The sequence below is a fragment of the Ranitomeya variabilis genome, chromosome 8 (assembly GCF_051348905.1).
Source record: "Ranitomeya variabilis isolate aRanVar5 chromosome 8, aRanVar5.hap1, whole genome shotgun sequence".
In the NCBI taxonomy this organism is placed as follows: Eukaryota; Metazoa; Chordata; class Amphibia; order Anura; family Dendrobatidae; genus Ranitomeya; species Ranitomeya variabilis.
Window position 1 is genome coordinate 154,739,208 of NC_135239.1, and position 12,790 is coordinate 154,751,997.

The following is a 12,790-nucleotide window of genomic DNA, read 5'->3' on the forward strand; positions in this document are numbered from 1 at the left end:
TTTGGTGCCCTTGCCTAAGTTGCCCTCCTCCTCTGAGTTGGTTCCTTTGTTTTTTCAGAACGTGGTTCGTTTGCATGGGATTCCGGAGAATATCGTTTCTGACAGGGGATCCCAGTTTGTGTCTAGATTTTGGCGGACGTTTTGTGCCAAGATGGGCATTGATTTGTCTTTCTCGTCTGCATTCCATCCTCAGACGAATGGCCAGACGGAGCGAACTAATCAGACCTTGGAAACTTATTTGAGGTGTTTTGTTTCTGCTGATCAGGATGACTGGGTTGCTTTTTTGCCACTGGCCGAATTTGCTCTTAATAATCGGGCTAGTTCGGCCACGTTGGTCTCTCCTTTTTTTTGTAATTCGGGGTTTCATCCTCGTTTTTCCTCTGGTCAGGTGGAGTCTTCGGATTGTCCTGGAGTGGACGTGGTGGTGGACAGGCTACATCACATTTGGAATCAGGTGGTGGACAATTTGAAGTTATCTCAGGAGAAGACTCAGCAGTTTGCTAATCGCCGTCGCCGCGTGGGTCCCCGACTTCTTGTTGGGGACTTGGTGTGGTTGTCTTCTCGTTTTGTCCCTATGAAGGTCTCTTCTCCTAAGTTCAAGCCTCGGTTCATCGGTCCTTATAGGATCTCGGAGATTCTTAACCCTGTATCTTTCCGTTTGGATCTCCCAGCATCGTTCGCTATTCATAATGTGTTCCATCGGTCGTTGTTGCGGAGGTATGAGGTGCCTGTTGTTCCTTCGGTCGAGCCTCCTGCTCCGGTGCTGGTGGAGGGAGAATTGGAGTATGTTGTTGAAAAGATCTTGGATTCTCGTATTTCCAGACGCAAACTCCAGTATTTGGTTAAGTGGAAGGGTTATGGTCAGGAGGACAATTCCTGGGTGGTCGCCTCCGATGTTCATGCGACTGATTTGGTCCGCGCCTTCCATAGAGCTCACCCTGATCGCCCTGGGGGTTCTCGTGAGGGTTCGGTGACCCCTCCTCAAGGGGGGGGTACTGTTGTGGATTCTGTTTGCGGGTTCCCTCTGGTGGTTACTGATGGTACTGGGTGACTTTGGTGGGTTGCGGCCTTTGGTTTCCATCTGTCCATCAGAGGCTGGGTGTTTCCTATTTTACCTGGCCTTTCTGTCATTTCCCTTGCCGGCTTTCAATGTGTTCAGATGTGCTCTGTTTGGTTCCTGCCTACCTGCTCCCAGATCTTTCAGGATAAGCTAAGTGCTGATTTTCAGTTGTTTGGTTTTTTGTCCAGCTTGCTTAGAATGTCTCTTTGTTAGCTGGTTGCTCTAGTGGACTGAGGTTCTCCCCATGTGCCATGAGTTGGCACATGGGTTCTTGTAATCTCAGGATGGTTTTTTTGATTAGGGTTTTTTGCTGACCGCTCAGTCCCCTTTTGTGTCATTCTGCTTTCTAGTTTTCAGCGGGCCTCTATTTGCTAAAACTATATACATCATCTCTATGTGTGTGCCTTCCTCTCATTTCACCGTCAATACATGTGGGGGGCAACTATATCTTTGGGGTTAATTCCTCTGGAGGCAAGTGAGGTCTTTGTTTTCTCTGCAGTACTAGTTAGCTCTTAGGCTGGTGCGTGGCGTCTAGAACCAACGTAGGCACGCTCCCTGGCTATCTCTAGTTGCGTTTGTCAGGCGTAGGGCAGCGGTCAGCCCAGGTTCCATCACCCTAGAACTCGTCCGATATTTATTATACTTTGCTAATCCTGTGCTATCCCTAGCCATTGGGGATTCATGACAGTGACGCCTGCAGACCAATCCATTTAAGTCTGCATTCCAAATGGCGCTCCTTCCCTTCCGAGCTCTGTCATGCGCCCAAACAGTGGTTCCCCCCCACATATCGGTATCAGCATACTCAGGACAAATTGGACAACAAATTTTGGGGTCCAATTTATCCTGTTACCCTTGTGAAAATACAAAACTGGGGGCTAAAAAATCATTTTTGTGAAAAAAAAAAAAGAATTTATTTTCACGGCTCTGCGTTATAAACTGTAGTGAAACACTTGGGGGTTCAAAGCTCTCAAAACACATCTAGATAAGTTCCTTAGGGGGTCTACTTTCCAAAATGGTGTCACTTGTGGGGGTTTTTAATGTTTAGGCACATCAGGGGCTCTGCAAACGCAACATGGCATCCCATCTCAATTCCAGTCAATTTTGCATTGAAAAGTAAAATAGCGCTCCTTCCCTTCCGAGCTCTGCTATGCGCCCAAACAGTGGTTTACCCCCACATATGGGGTATCGTCGTACTCAGGACAAATTGCACAACAACTTTTGTGCTCTAATTTCTTCTCTTACCCTTGGGGAAATAAAAAAATGGGGGCGAAAAGATCATTTTTGTGAAAAAATATGATTTTTTATTTTTACGGCTCTGCATTATAAACTTCTGTGAAGCACTTGTTGGGTCAAAGTGCTCACCACACATCTAGATAAGTTCCTTAGGGGGTCTACTTTCCAAAATGGTGTCACTTGTGGGGGGTTTCAATGTTTAGGCACATCAGGAGCTCTCCAAACGCAACATGACGTCCCATCTCAATTCCAGTCAATTTTGCATTGAAAAGTCAAATGGCGCTCCTTTCCTTCCGAGCTCTTCCATGCGCCCAAACAGTGGATTACCCCCACATATGGGGTATCAGCATACTCAGGACAAATTGTACAACAAATTTTGGGGTCTATTTTCTCCTGTTACCCTTGGTAAAATAAAACAAATTGGATCTGAAATAAATTTTGTGTGAAAAAAAGTTAAATGTTCATTTTTATTTAAACATTCCAAAAATTCCTGTGAAACACCTGAAGGGTTAATAAACTTCTTGAAAGTGGTTTTGAGTACCTTGAGGGGTGCAGTTTTTAGAATGGTGTCACACTTGGGTATTTTCTATCATATAGACCCCTCAAAAAGACTTCAAATGAGATGTGGTCCCTAAAAAAAAATGGTGTTGTAAAAATGAGAAATTGCTGGTCAACTTTTAACCCTTATAACTCCGTCACAAAAAAAAATTTTGGTTCCAAAATTGTGCTGATGTAAAGTAGACATGTGGGAAATGTTACTTATTAAGTATATTGCGTGACATATGTCTGTGATTTAAGGGCATAAAAATTAAAAGTTGGAAAATTGCAAAATTTTCAAAATTTTCGCCAAATATTCGTTTTTTTCACAAATAAACGCAAGTTATATCGAAGAAATTTTACCACTATCATGAAGTACAATATGTCACGAGAAAACAATGTCAGAATCGCCAAGATCCGTTGAAGCGTTCCAGAGTTATAACCTCATAAAGGGACAGTGGTCAGAATTGTAAAAATTGGCCCGGTCATTAACGTGCAAACCACCCTTGGGGGTGAAGGGGTTAACGGGGGGGGGGGGGAGTGCAGCGCCCCAGAGTCCTGGTCGTTGCAGTAACATCGCTCTGCCGCTAAGGGGAGTGATGTTACGTCTGATTGCACTAAAGGAGTTCACCTGACCAGGTAACACTCACACTACACTTCACACTCCGGCCACCGGGGGAATGGTTCTATCTAGTAGGCCACTCCTCACACTCTGGTAAAACTGGGGGTTGGACAGGAAGACAGAGAGAAGTAACTGGGAAGAGCTAGAGAGAGGACCTGTCAGGGATGGGATCCTGACAGATGCCTAAGAAAGGACAAGAAGCGAGGTTTATTGTGCTGAGTGAGAAAAGCAGGAATACAGCAAAGAGGCAATAGGACCAGAAGGAGTTGTGCTGTAAGACCGAGGCAACATCCTTCTGAGGCGCAAACAGTCGGTGGCCGGAACGCCGAGAAAGTAAGAGACTTTAAGTATTACTTCAAACCACGGCAGGGCAGCCAATTATAGGCTGGCTGCCTCACTTAAACACCTAAGCAGACAACGGAGGCAGCTGTGGGAGAGGGGCGACTCTAGAGTCCCGGAAGAACTCCAGGCCTACCCCGTCATACGGGTGCGTCCTAGCCATATCTGTTATGGTTCTCAATGGCAAGAGAACATAGCCCAGCAAACATAAGAACTAGCTCTTGGAAGGATGGAAACTAAACTGACCATGAACTAAACCTGCCGCACAACTAACAGTAGCCGGGTAGCGTAGCCTGCGTTTTATCCCTAGACGCCCAGCGCCGGCCGGAGGACTAACTAATCCTGGCAGAGGAAAATATAGTCCTGGCTCACCTCTAGAGAAATTTCCCCGAAAGGCAGACAGAGGCCCCCACAAATATTGGCGGTGATTTTAGATGAAATGACAAACGTAGTATGAAAATAGGTTTAGCAAAATTGAGGTCCGCTTACTAGATAGCAGGAAGACAGAAAGGACACTTTCATGGTCAGCTGAAAACCCTATCAAAACACCATCCTGAAATTACTTTAAGACTCTAGTATTAACTCATAACATCAGAGTGGCAATTTCAGATCACAAGAGCTTTCCAGACACAGAAACGAAACTACAGCTGTGAACTGGAACAAAATGCAAAAACAAACAAGGACTAAAGTCCAACTTAGCTGGGAGTTGTCTAGCAGCAGGAACATGCACAGAAAGGCTTCTGATTACAATGTTGACCGGCATGGAAGTGACAGAGGAGCAAGGCTAAATAGCGACTCCCACATCCTGATGGAAACAGGTGAACAGAGAGGATGATGCACACCAGTTCAATTCCACCAGTGGCCACCGGGGGAGCCCAAAATCCAATTTCACAACAGTACCCCCCCCTCAAGGAGGGGGCACCGAACCCTCACCAGAAGCACCAGGGCGATCAGGATGAGCCCTATGAAAGGCACGGACCAAATCGGAGGCATGAACATCAGAGGCAGTCACCCAAGAATTATCCTCCTGACCGTATCCCTTCCATTTGACCAGATACTGGAGTTTCCGTCTGGAAACACGGGAGTCCAAGATTTTTTCCACAACGTACTCCAACTCGCCCTCAACCAACACCGGAGCAGGAGGCTCAACGGAAGGCACAACCGGTACCTCATACCTGCGCAATAATGACCGATGAAAAACATTATGAATAGAAAAAGATGCAGGGAGGTCCAAACGGAAGGACACAGGGTTAAGAATCTCCAATATCTTGTACGGACCGATGAACCGAGGCTTAAACTTGGGAGAAGAAACCCTCATAGGGACGAAACGAGAAGACAACCACACCAAGTCCCCAACACAAAGCCGAGGACCAACCCGACGCCGGCGGTTGGCAAAAAGCTGAGTCTTCTCCTGGGACAACTTCAAATTGTCCACTACCTGCCCCCAAATCTGATGCAACCTCTCCACCACAGCATCCACTCCAGGACAATCCGAAGATTCCACCTGACCAGAAGAAAATCGAGGATGAAACCCCGAATTACAGAAAAAGGGAGACACCAAGGTGGCAGAGCTGGCCCGATTATTGAGGGCAAACTCCGCTAAAGGCAAAAAAGCAACCCAATCATCCTGATCTGCAGACACAAAACACCTCAAATATGTCTCCAAGGTCTGATTCGTCCGCTCGGTCTGGCCATTAGTCTGAGGATGGAAAGCAGACGAGAAAGACAAATCTATGCCCATCCTAGCACAGAATGCTCGCCAAAATCTAGACACGAATTGGGTACCTCTGTCAGAAACGATATTCTCCGGAATACCATGCAAACGGACCACATTTTGAAAAAACAGAGGAACCAACTCGGAAGAAGAAGGCAACTTAGGCAGGGGAACCAAATGGACCATCTTAGAGAAACGATCACACACCACCCAGATGACAGACATCTTCTGAGAAACAGGAAGATCCGAAATAAAATCCATCGAGATGTGCGTCCAGGGCCTCTTCGGGATAGGCAAGGGCAACAACAATCCACTAGCCCGAGAACAACAAGGCTTGGCCCGAGCACAAACGTCACAAGACTGCACGAAGCCTCGCACATCTCGAGACAGGGAAGGCCACCAGAAGGACCTTGCCACCAAATCCCTGGTACCAAAGATTCCAGGATGACCTGCCAACGCAGAAGAATGAACCTCAGAAATGACTTTACTGGTCCAATCATCAGGAACAAACAGTCTACCAGGTGGGCAACGATCAGGTCTATCCGCCTGAAACTCCTGCAAGGCCCGCCGCAGGTCTGGAGAAACGGCAGACAATATCACTCCATCCTTAAGGATACCTGTAGGTTCAGAATTACCAGGGGAGTCAGGCTCAAAACTCCTAGAAAGGGCATCCGCCTTAACATTCTTAGAACCCGGCAGGTAGGACACCACAAAATTAAACCGAGAGAAAAACAACGACCAGCGCGCCTGTCTAGGATTCAGGCGTCTGGCGGACTCAAGATAAATTAGATTTTTGTGGTCAGTCAATACCACCACCTGATGTCTAGCCCCCTCAAGCCAATGACGCCACTCCTCAAAAGCCCACTTCATGGCCAAAAGCTCCCGATTCCCAACATCATAATTCCGCTCGGCGGGCGAAAATTTACGCGAGAAAAAAGCACAAGGTCTCATCACGGAGCAATCGGAACTTCTCTGCGACAAAACCGCCCCAGCTCCGATTTCAGAAGCGTCGACCTCAACCTGAAAAGGAAGAGCAACATCAGGCTGACGCAACACAGGGGCGGAAGAAAAGCGGCGCTTAAGCTCCCGAAAGGCCTCCACAGCAGCAGGGGACCAATCAGCAACATCAGCACCCTTCTTAGTCAAATCAGTCAATGGTTTAACAACATCAGAAAAACCAGCAATAAATCGACGATAAAAGTTAGCAAAGCCCAAAAATTTCTGAAGACTCTTAAGAGAAGAGGGTTGCGGCCAATCACAAATAGCCTGAACCTTGACAGGATCCATCTCGATGGAAGAGGGGGAAAAAATATATCCCAAAAAGGAAATCTTTTGAACCCCAAAAACGCACTTAGAACCCTTCACACACAAGGAATTAGACCGCAAAACCTGAAAAACCCTCCTGACCTGCTGGACATGAGAGTCCCAGTCATCCGAAAAAAATCAAAATATCATCCAGATACACAATCATAAATTTATCCAAATAATCACGGAAAATGTCATGCATAAAGGACTGAAAGACTGAAGGGGCATTTGAAAGACCAAAAGGCATCACCAAATACTCAAAGTGGCCCTCGGGCGTATTAAATGCGGTTTTCCACTCATCCCCCTGCTTAATTCGCACCAAATTATACGCCCCACGGAGATCTATCTTAGAGAACCACTTGGCCCCCTTTATGCGAGCAAACAAATCAGTCAGCAGTGGCAACGGATATTGATATTTAACCGTGATTTTATTCAAAAGCCGATAATCAATGCACGGCCTCAAAGAGCCATCTTTCTTAGCCACAAAGAAAAAACCGGCTCCTAAGGGAGATGACGAAGGACGAATATGTCCCTTTTCCAAGGACTCCTTTATATATTCTCGCATAGCCGCATGTTCAGGCACAGACAGATTAAATAAACGACCCTTAGGGTATTTACTACCCGGAATCAAATCTATGGCACAATCACACTCCCGGTGCGGAGGTAATGAACCAAGCTTAGGTTCTTCAAAAACGTCACGATATTCAGTCAAGAATTCAGGAATCTCAGAGGGAATAGATGATGAAATGGAAACCACAGGTACGTCCCCATGCGTCCCCTTACATCCCCAGCTTAACACAGACATAGCTTTCCAGTCAAGGACTGGGTTATGAGATTGCAGCCATGGCAATCCAAGCACCAACACATCATGTAGGTTATACAGCACAAGAAAGCGAATAATCTCCTGGTGATCCGGATTAATCCGCATAGTTACTTGTGTCCAGTATTGTGGTTTATTGCTAGCCAATGGGGTGGAGTCAATCCCCTTCAGGGGTATAGGAGTTTCAAGAGGCTCCAAATCATACCCACAGCGTTTGGCAAAGGACCAATCCATAAGACTCAAAGCGGCGCCAGAGTCGACATAGGCATCCGCGGTAATAGATGATAAAGAACAAATCAGGGTCACAGATAGAATAAACTTAGACTGTAAAGTGCCAATTGAAACAGACTTATCAAGCTTCTTAGTACGCTTAGAGCATGCTGATATAACATGAGTTGAATCACCGCAATAGAAGCACAACCCATTTTTTCGTCTAAAATTCTGCCGTTCACTTCTGGACAGAATTCTATCACATTGCATATTCTCTGGCGTCTTCTCAGTAGACACTGCCAAATGGTGCGCAGGTTTGCGCTCCCGCAGACGCCTATCGATCTGGATAGCCATTGTCATGGACTCATTCAGACCCGCAGGCACAGGGAACCCCACCATAACATCCTTAATGGCATCAGAGAGACCCTCTCTGAAATTCGCCGCCAGGGCGCACTCATTCCACTGAGTAAGCACAGCCCATTTACGGAATTTCTGGCAGTATATTTCAGCTTCGTCTTGCCCCTGAGATAGGGACATCAAGGCCTTTTCCGCCTGAAGTTCTAACTGAGGTTCCTCATAAAGCAACCCCAAGGCCAGAAAAAACGCATCCACATTGAGCAACGCAGGATCCACTGGAGCCAATGCAAAAGCCCAATCCTGAGGGTCGCCCCGGAGCAAGGAAATCACAATCCGGACCTGCTGAGCAGGATCTCCAGCAGAGCGAGATTTCAGGGACAAAAACAACTTGCAATTATTTTTGAAATTTTGAAAGCAAGATCTATTCCCCGAGAAAAATTCAGGCAAAGGAATTCTAGGTTCAGATATAGGAACATGAACAACAAAATCTTGTAAATTTTGAACTTTCGTGGTGAGATTATTCAAACCTGCAGCTAAACTCTGAATATCCATTTTAAACAGGTGAACACAGAGCCATTCCAGGATTAGAAGGAGAGAGAGATAGAAAGGCTGCAATATAGGCAGACTTGCAAGAGATTCAATTACAAGCACACTCAGAACTGAAGGAAAAAAAAAAAAAAAAAAAAAACTTCAGCAGACTTCTCTTTTCTCTCCTTTCTCTGTCAATTAATTTAACCCTTTGTGTCCGGTCAAACTGTTATGGTTCTCAATGGCAAGAGAACATAGCCCAGCAAACATAAGAACTAGCTCTTGGAAGGATGGAAACTAAACTGACCATGAACTAAACCTGCCGCACAACTAACAGTAGCCGGGTAGCGTAGCCTGCGTTTTATCCCTAGACGCCCAGCGCCGGCCGGAGGACTAACTAATCCTGGCAGAGGAAAATATAGTCCTGGCTCACCTCTAGAGAAATTTCCCCGAAAGGCAGACAGAGGCCCCCACAAATATTGGCGGTGATTTTAGATGAAATGACAAACGTAGTATGAAAATAGGTTTAGCAAAATTGAGGTCCGCTTACTAGATAGCAGGAAGACAGAAAGGACACTTTCATGGTCAGCTGAAAACCCTATCAAAACACCATCCTGAAATTACTTTAAGACTCTAGTATTAACTCATAACATCAGAGTGGCAATTTCAGATCACAAGACATATCACCTGGGGGACGGAGAGAACGAAGATCAGAGACAGACAGAATAAGTTGTGAGGACTATCCCGGGGTGCTCAGCAGGGAAGGACTACAACACACAGGCGCTAGAAGGTAGACGCTGATTCCCACCTGTTAAAGGAGACTCCTGATGTGCCTTCGGACCGGCCGGTCTCAGACGGTCCGGTTAACAGTGCCCTGGATTGGACACCTCGAGACCTTCAGTAAAGAGGTAAAGAGACTGCAACCTGGTGTCCTCGTTATTGACCGCGACCGGCACTACACCGCACCATAACATCAGCACCATACCACCACCTTTCATTGTGCGCCCCTCAGCAGGGTCACGGACCGGGTCTAGCCACCGTGACAACCCCAGAGCAGAGACTCAGAGGCCCGGTACCGGGTACCCCTCGGCCCTGCGACAGTGGGGGCGCTACAACTGCGTCATACTACCGTAGAATACGGGCAAGTGCTATGCAAGAAAACATCACATAGCACTCGGACCAGTGTTAATCTATAGAGCAGCTCACATCACCGTATTTTTTCTCAGGCGTATTGTACATGCATGTGAAATCGCAGCATGCTGCAATTGTACCCGCATCTCGTCTGAGACTCGTCAATGCAAGCTTATGGTTGCGAGAAAAAATTCGCCCAGCACTCAGACGATGCGAGTGCTGTCCAATTTTTATGCACCGGTGTCCTTATAAAAGCCGGCAGTTCATGTGCCGCGTACAGTAAAATCACACTGACAGGTTAGAATTAGTGTTGAGCATTCCGATACCGCAAGTATCGGGTATCGGCCGATACTTGCTGGTATCGGAATTCCGATACCGAGATCCGATACTTTTGTGGTATCGGGTATCGGTATCGAAACAACATTAATGTGTAAAATTAAGAATTAAAATAAAAAATATTGCTATACTCACCTCTCCGACGCAGCCTGGACCTCACCGAGGGAACCGGCAGCGTTCTTTGCTTAAAATGCGTGCTTTTACTTCCTTCCGTGACGTCACGGTTTGTGATTGGTCGCGTGCCGCCCATGTGGCCGCGACGCGACCAATCACAGCAAGCCGTGACGTAATTTTCAGGTCATCAATGCCTAATTCTAGGCATTCAGGAATTTAAAATTACGTTCCGGCTTGTGATTGGTCGCGTCGCGGTCACATGGGCGACTGTTGTGGATTCTGTTTGTGGGCTCCCTCTGGTGGTTACTGCTGGTACTGGGTGACTTTGGTGGGTTGCGGCCTTTGGTTTCCACCTGTCCATCAGAGGCTGGGTGTTTCCTATTTTACCTGGCCTTTCTGTCATTCCCTTGCCGGCTATCAATGTATTCAGATGTGCTCTGTTTGGTTCCTGCCTACCTGCTCCCAGATCTTTCAGGATAAGCTAAGTGCTGATTTTCAGTTGTTTGGTTTTTTTGTCCAGCTTGCTGATTATGTCTCTATGCTAGCTGGTAGCTCTAGTGGACTGAGGTTCTCCCCATGTGCCATGAGTTGGCACATGGGTTCTTGTAATCTCAGGATGGTTTTTTTGATTAGGGTTTTTTGCTGACCGCTCAGTCCCCTTTTGTATCGTTCTGCTTTCTAGTTTACAGCGGGCCTCAATTTGCTAAAACTATATATATCATCTCTATGTGTGTGCCTTCCTCTCATTTCACCGTCAATACATGTGAGGGGGCAACTATATCTTTTGGGGTTCATTCCTCTGGAGGCAAGTGAGGTCTTTATTTTCTCTGCAGTACTAGTTAGCTCTTAGGCTGGTGCGTGGCGTCTAGAACCAACGTAGGCACGCTCCCTGGCTATCTCTAGTTGCGTTTGTCAGGCGTAGGGCAGCGGTCAGCCCAGGTTCCATCACCCTAGAGCTCGTCCGTTATCTATTTGTACTTTGCTTGTCCTGTGCTATCCCTAGCCATTGGGGATTCATGACAGTATAGCCGGCCCACAAAGTGTTAATTGTTTGGGCTGAAGCAGGAGAAAAAGAAGTGTTTAAGGGAAATTTTTTTTTTTTTTCCCTTCAGAGTTTTGCTGCCTAGCCCTTAATTGCTGTCTAGCTGCTTCTTACCTCCTCTTAACCCTTGAATGGCTCTGATCTTAGCTGTTTAACATGGATGTCCAGAGTTTGGCTTCCAGCCTGAGTAATCTCGCGGCAAAAGTTCAAAACATACAGGATTTTGTTGTTCACACTCCCATGTCTGAACCTAGAATTCCTATTCCAGAGTTCTTTTCTGGAGATAGATCTACCTTCCTGAATTTCAGGAACAATTGTAAATTGTTTCTTTCTTTAAAATCTCGCTCCTCTGGAGACCCTGCTCAACAGGTCAAGATTGTAATATCTTTCCTGCGGGGCGACCCTCAGAATTGGGCATTTGCATTGGCACCAGGGGATCCTGCATTGCTCAGTGTGGATGCGTTTTTTCTGGCATTGGGATTGCTCTATGAGGAACCTAACCTAGAGATTCAGGCTGAAAAGGCTTTATTAGCCCTCTCTCAGGGGCATGATGAAGCGGAAATATATTGTCAAAAATTTCGGAAATGGTCGGTGCTTACTCAGTGGAATGAGTGCGCCCTGGCTGCAAACTTCAGAAATGGTCTTTCTGAGGCCATTAAGGATATTATGGTGGGGTTCCCTACGCCTTCAGGTCTGAATGAGTCTATGGCTATGGCCATTCAGATTGATCGGCGTTTACGGGAGCGCAAACCCGTGCACCAGTTGGCGGTGTCTTCTGAACAGGCACCTGAGACTATGCAATGTGATAGAATTCAGTCCAGAAGTGAACGGCAAAATTATAGGCGGAAAAATGGATTGTGTTTTTATTGTGGTGATTCAGCTCATGTTATATCAGCATGCTCTAAACGCACAAAAAGGGTTGATAAATCTTTTGCCATTGGTACTCTGCAGCCTAAGTTCATTTTGTCTGTGACTCTGATTTTTTCACTGTCTTCCATTTCCGTCGATGCCTATGTGGATTCGGGCGCTGCCCTGAGTCTTATGGATTGGTCATTTGCTAAACGCTGCGGTTTTAGTCTGGAACCTCTGGAAGTTCCTATTCCTCTGAAGGGAATTGACTCTACACCATTGGCTATGAATAAACCGCAGTATTGGACACAAGTGACCATGCGCATGACTCCCGTTCATCAGGAGGTGATTCGCTTCCTTGTACTGTATAATTTACATGATGTACTAGTGCTTGGTCTGCCATGGTTACAAACTCATAATCCTGTCCTGGACTGGAAAACAATGTCTGTGTTAAGCTGGGGATGTCAGGGGGTTCATGATGATGCACCTCCGATTTCAATCGCTTCATCTACTCCTTCTGAGATCCCTGCGTTTTTGTCTGACTATAGGGATGTTTTTGAGGAGCCTAAGCTCAATTCGCTCCCTCCTCATAG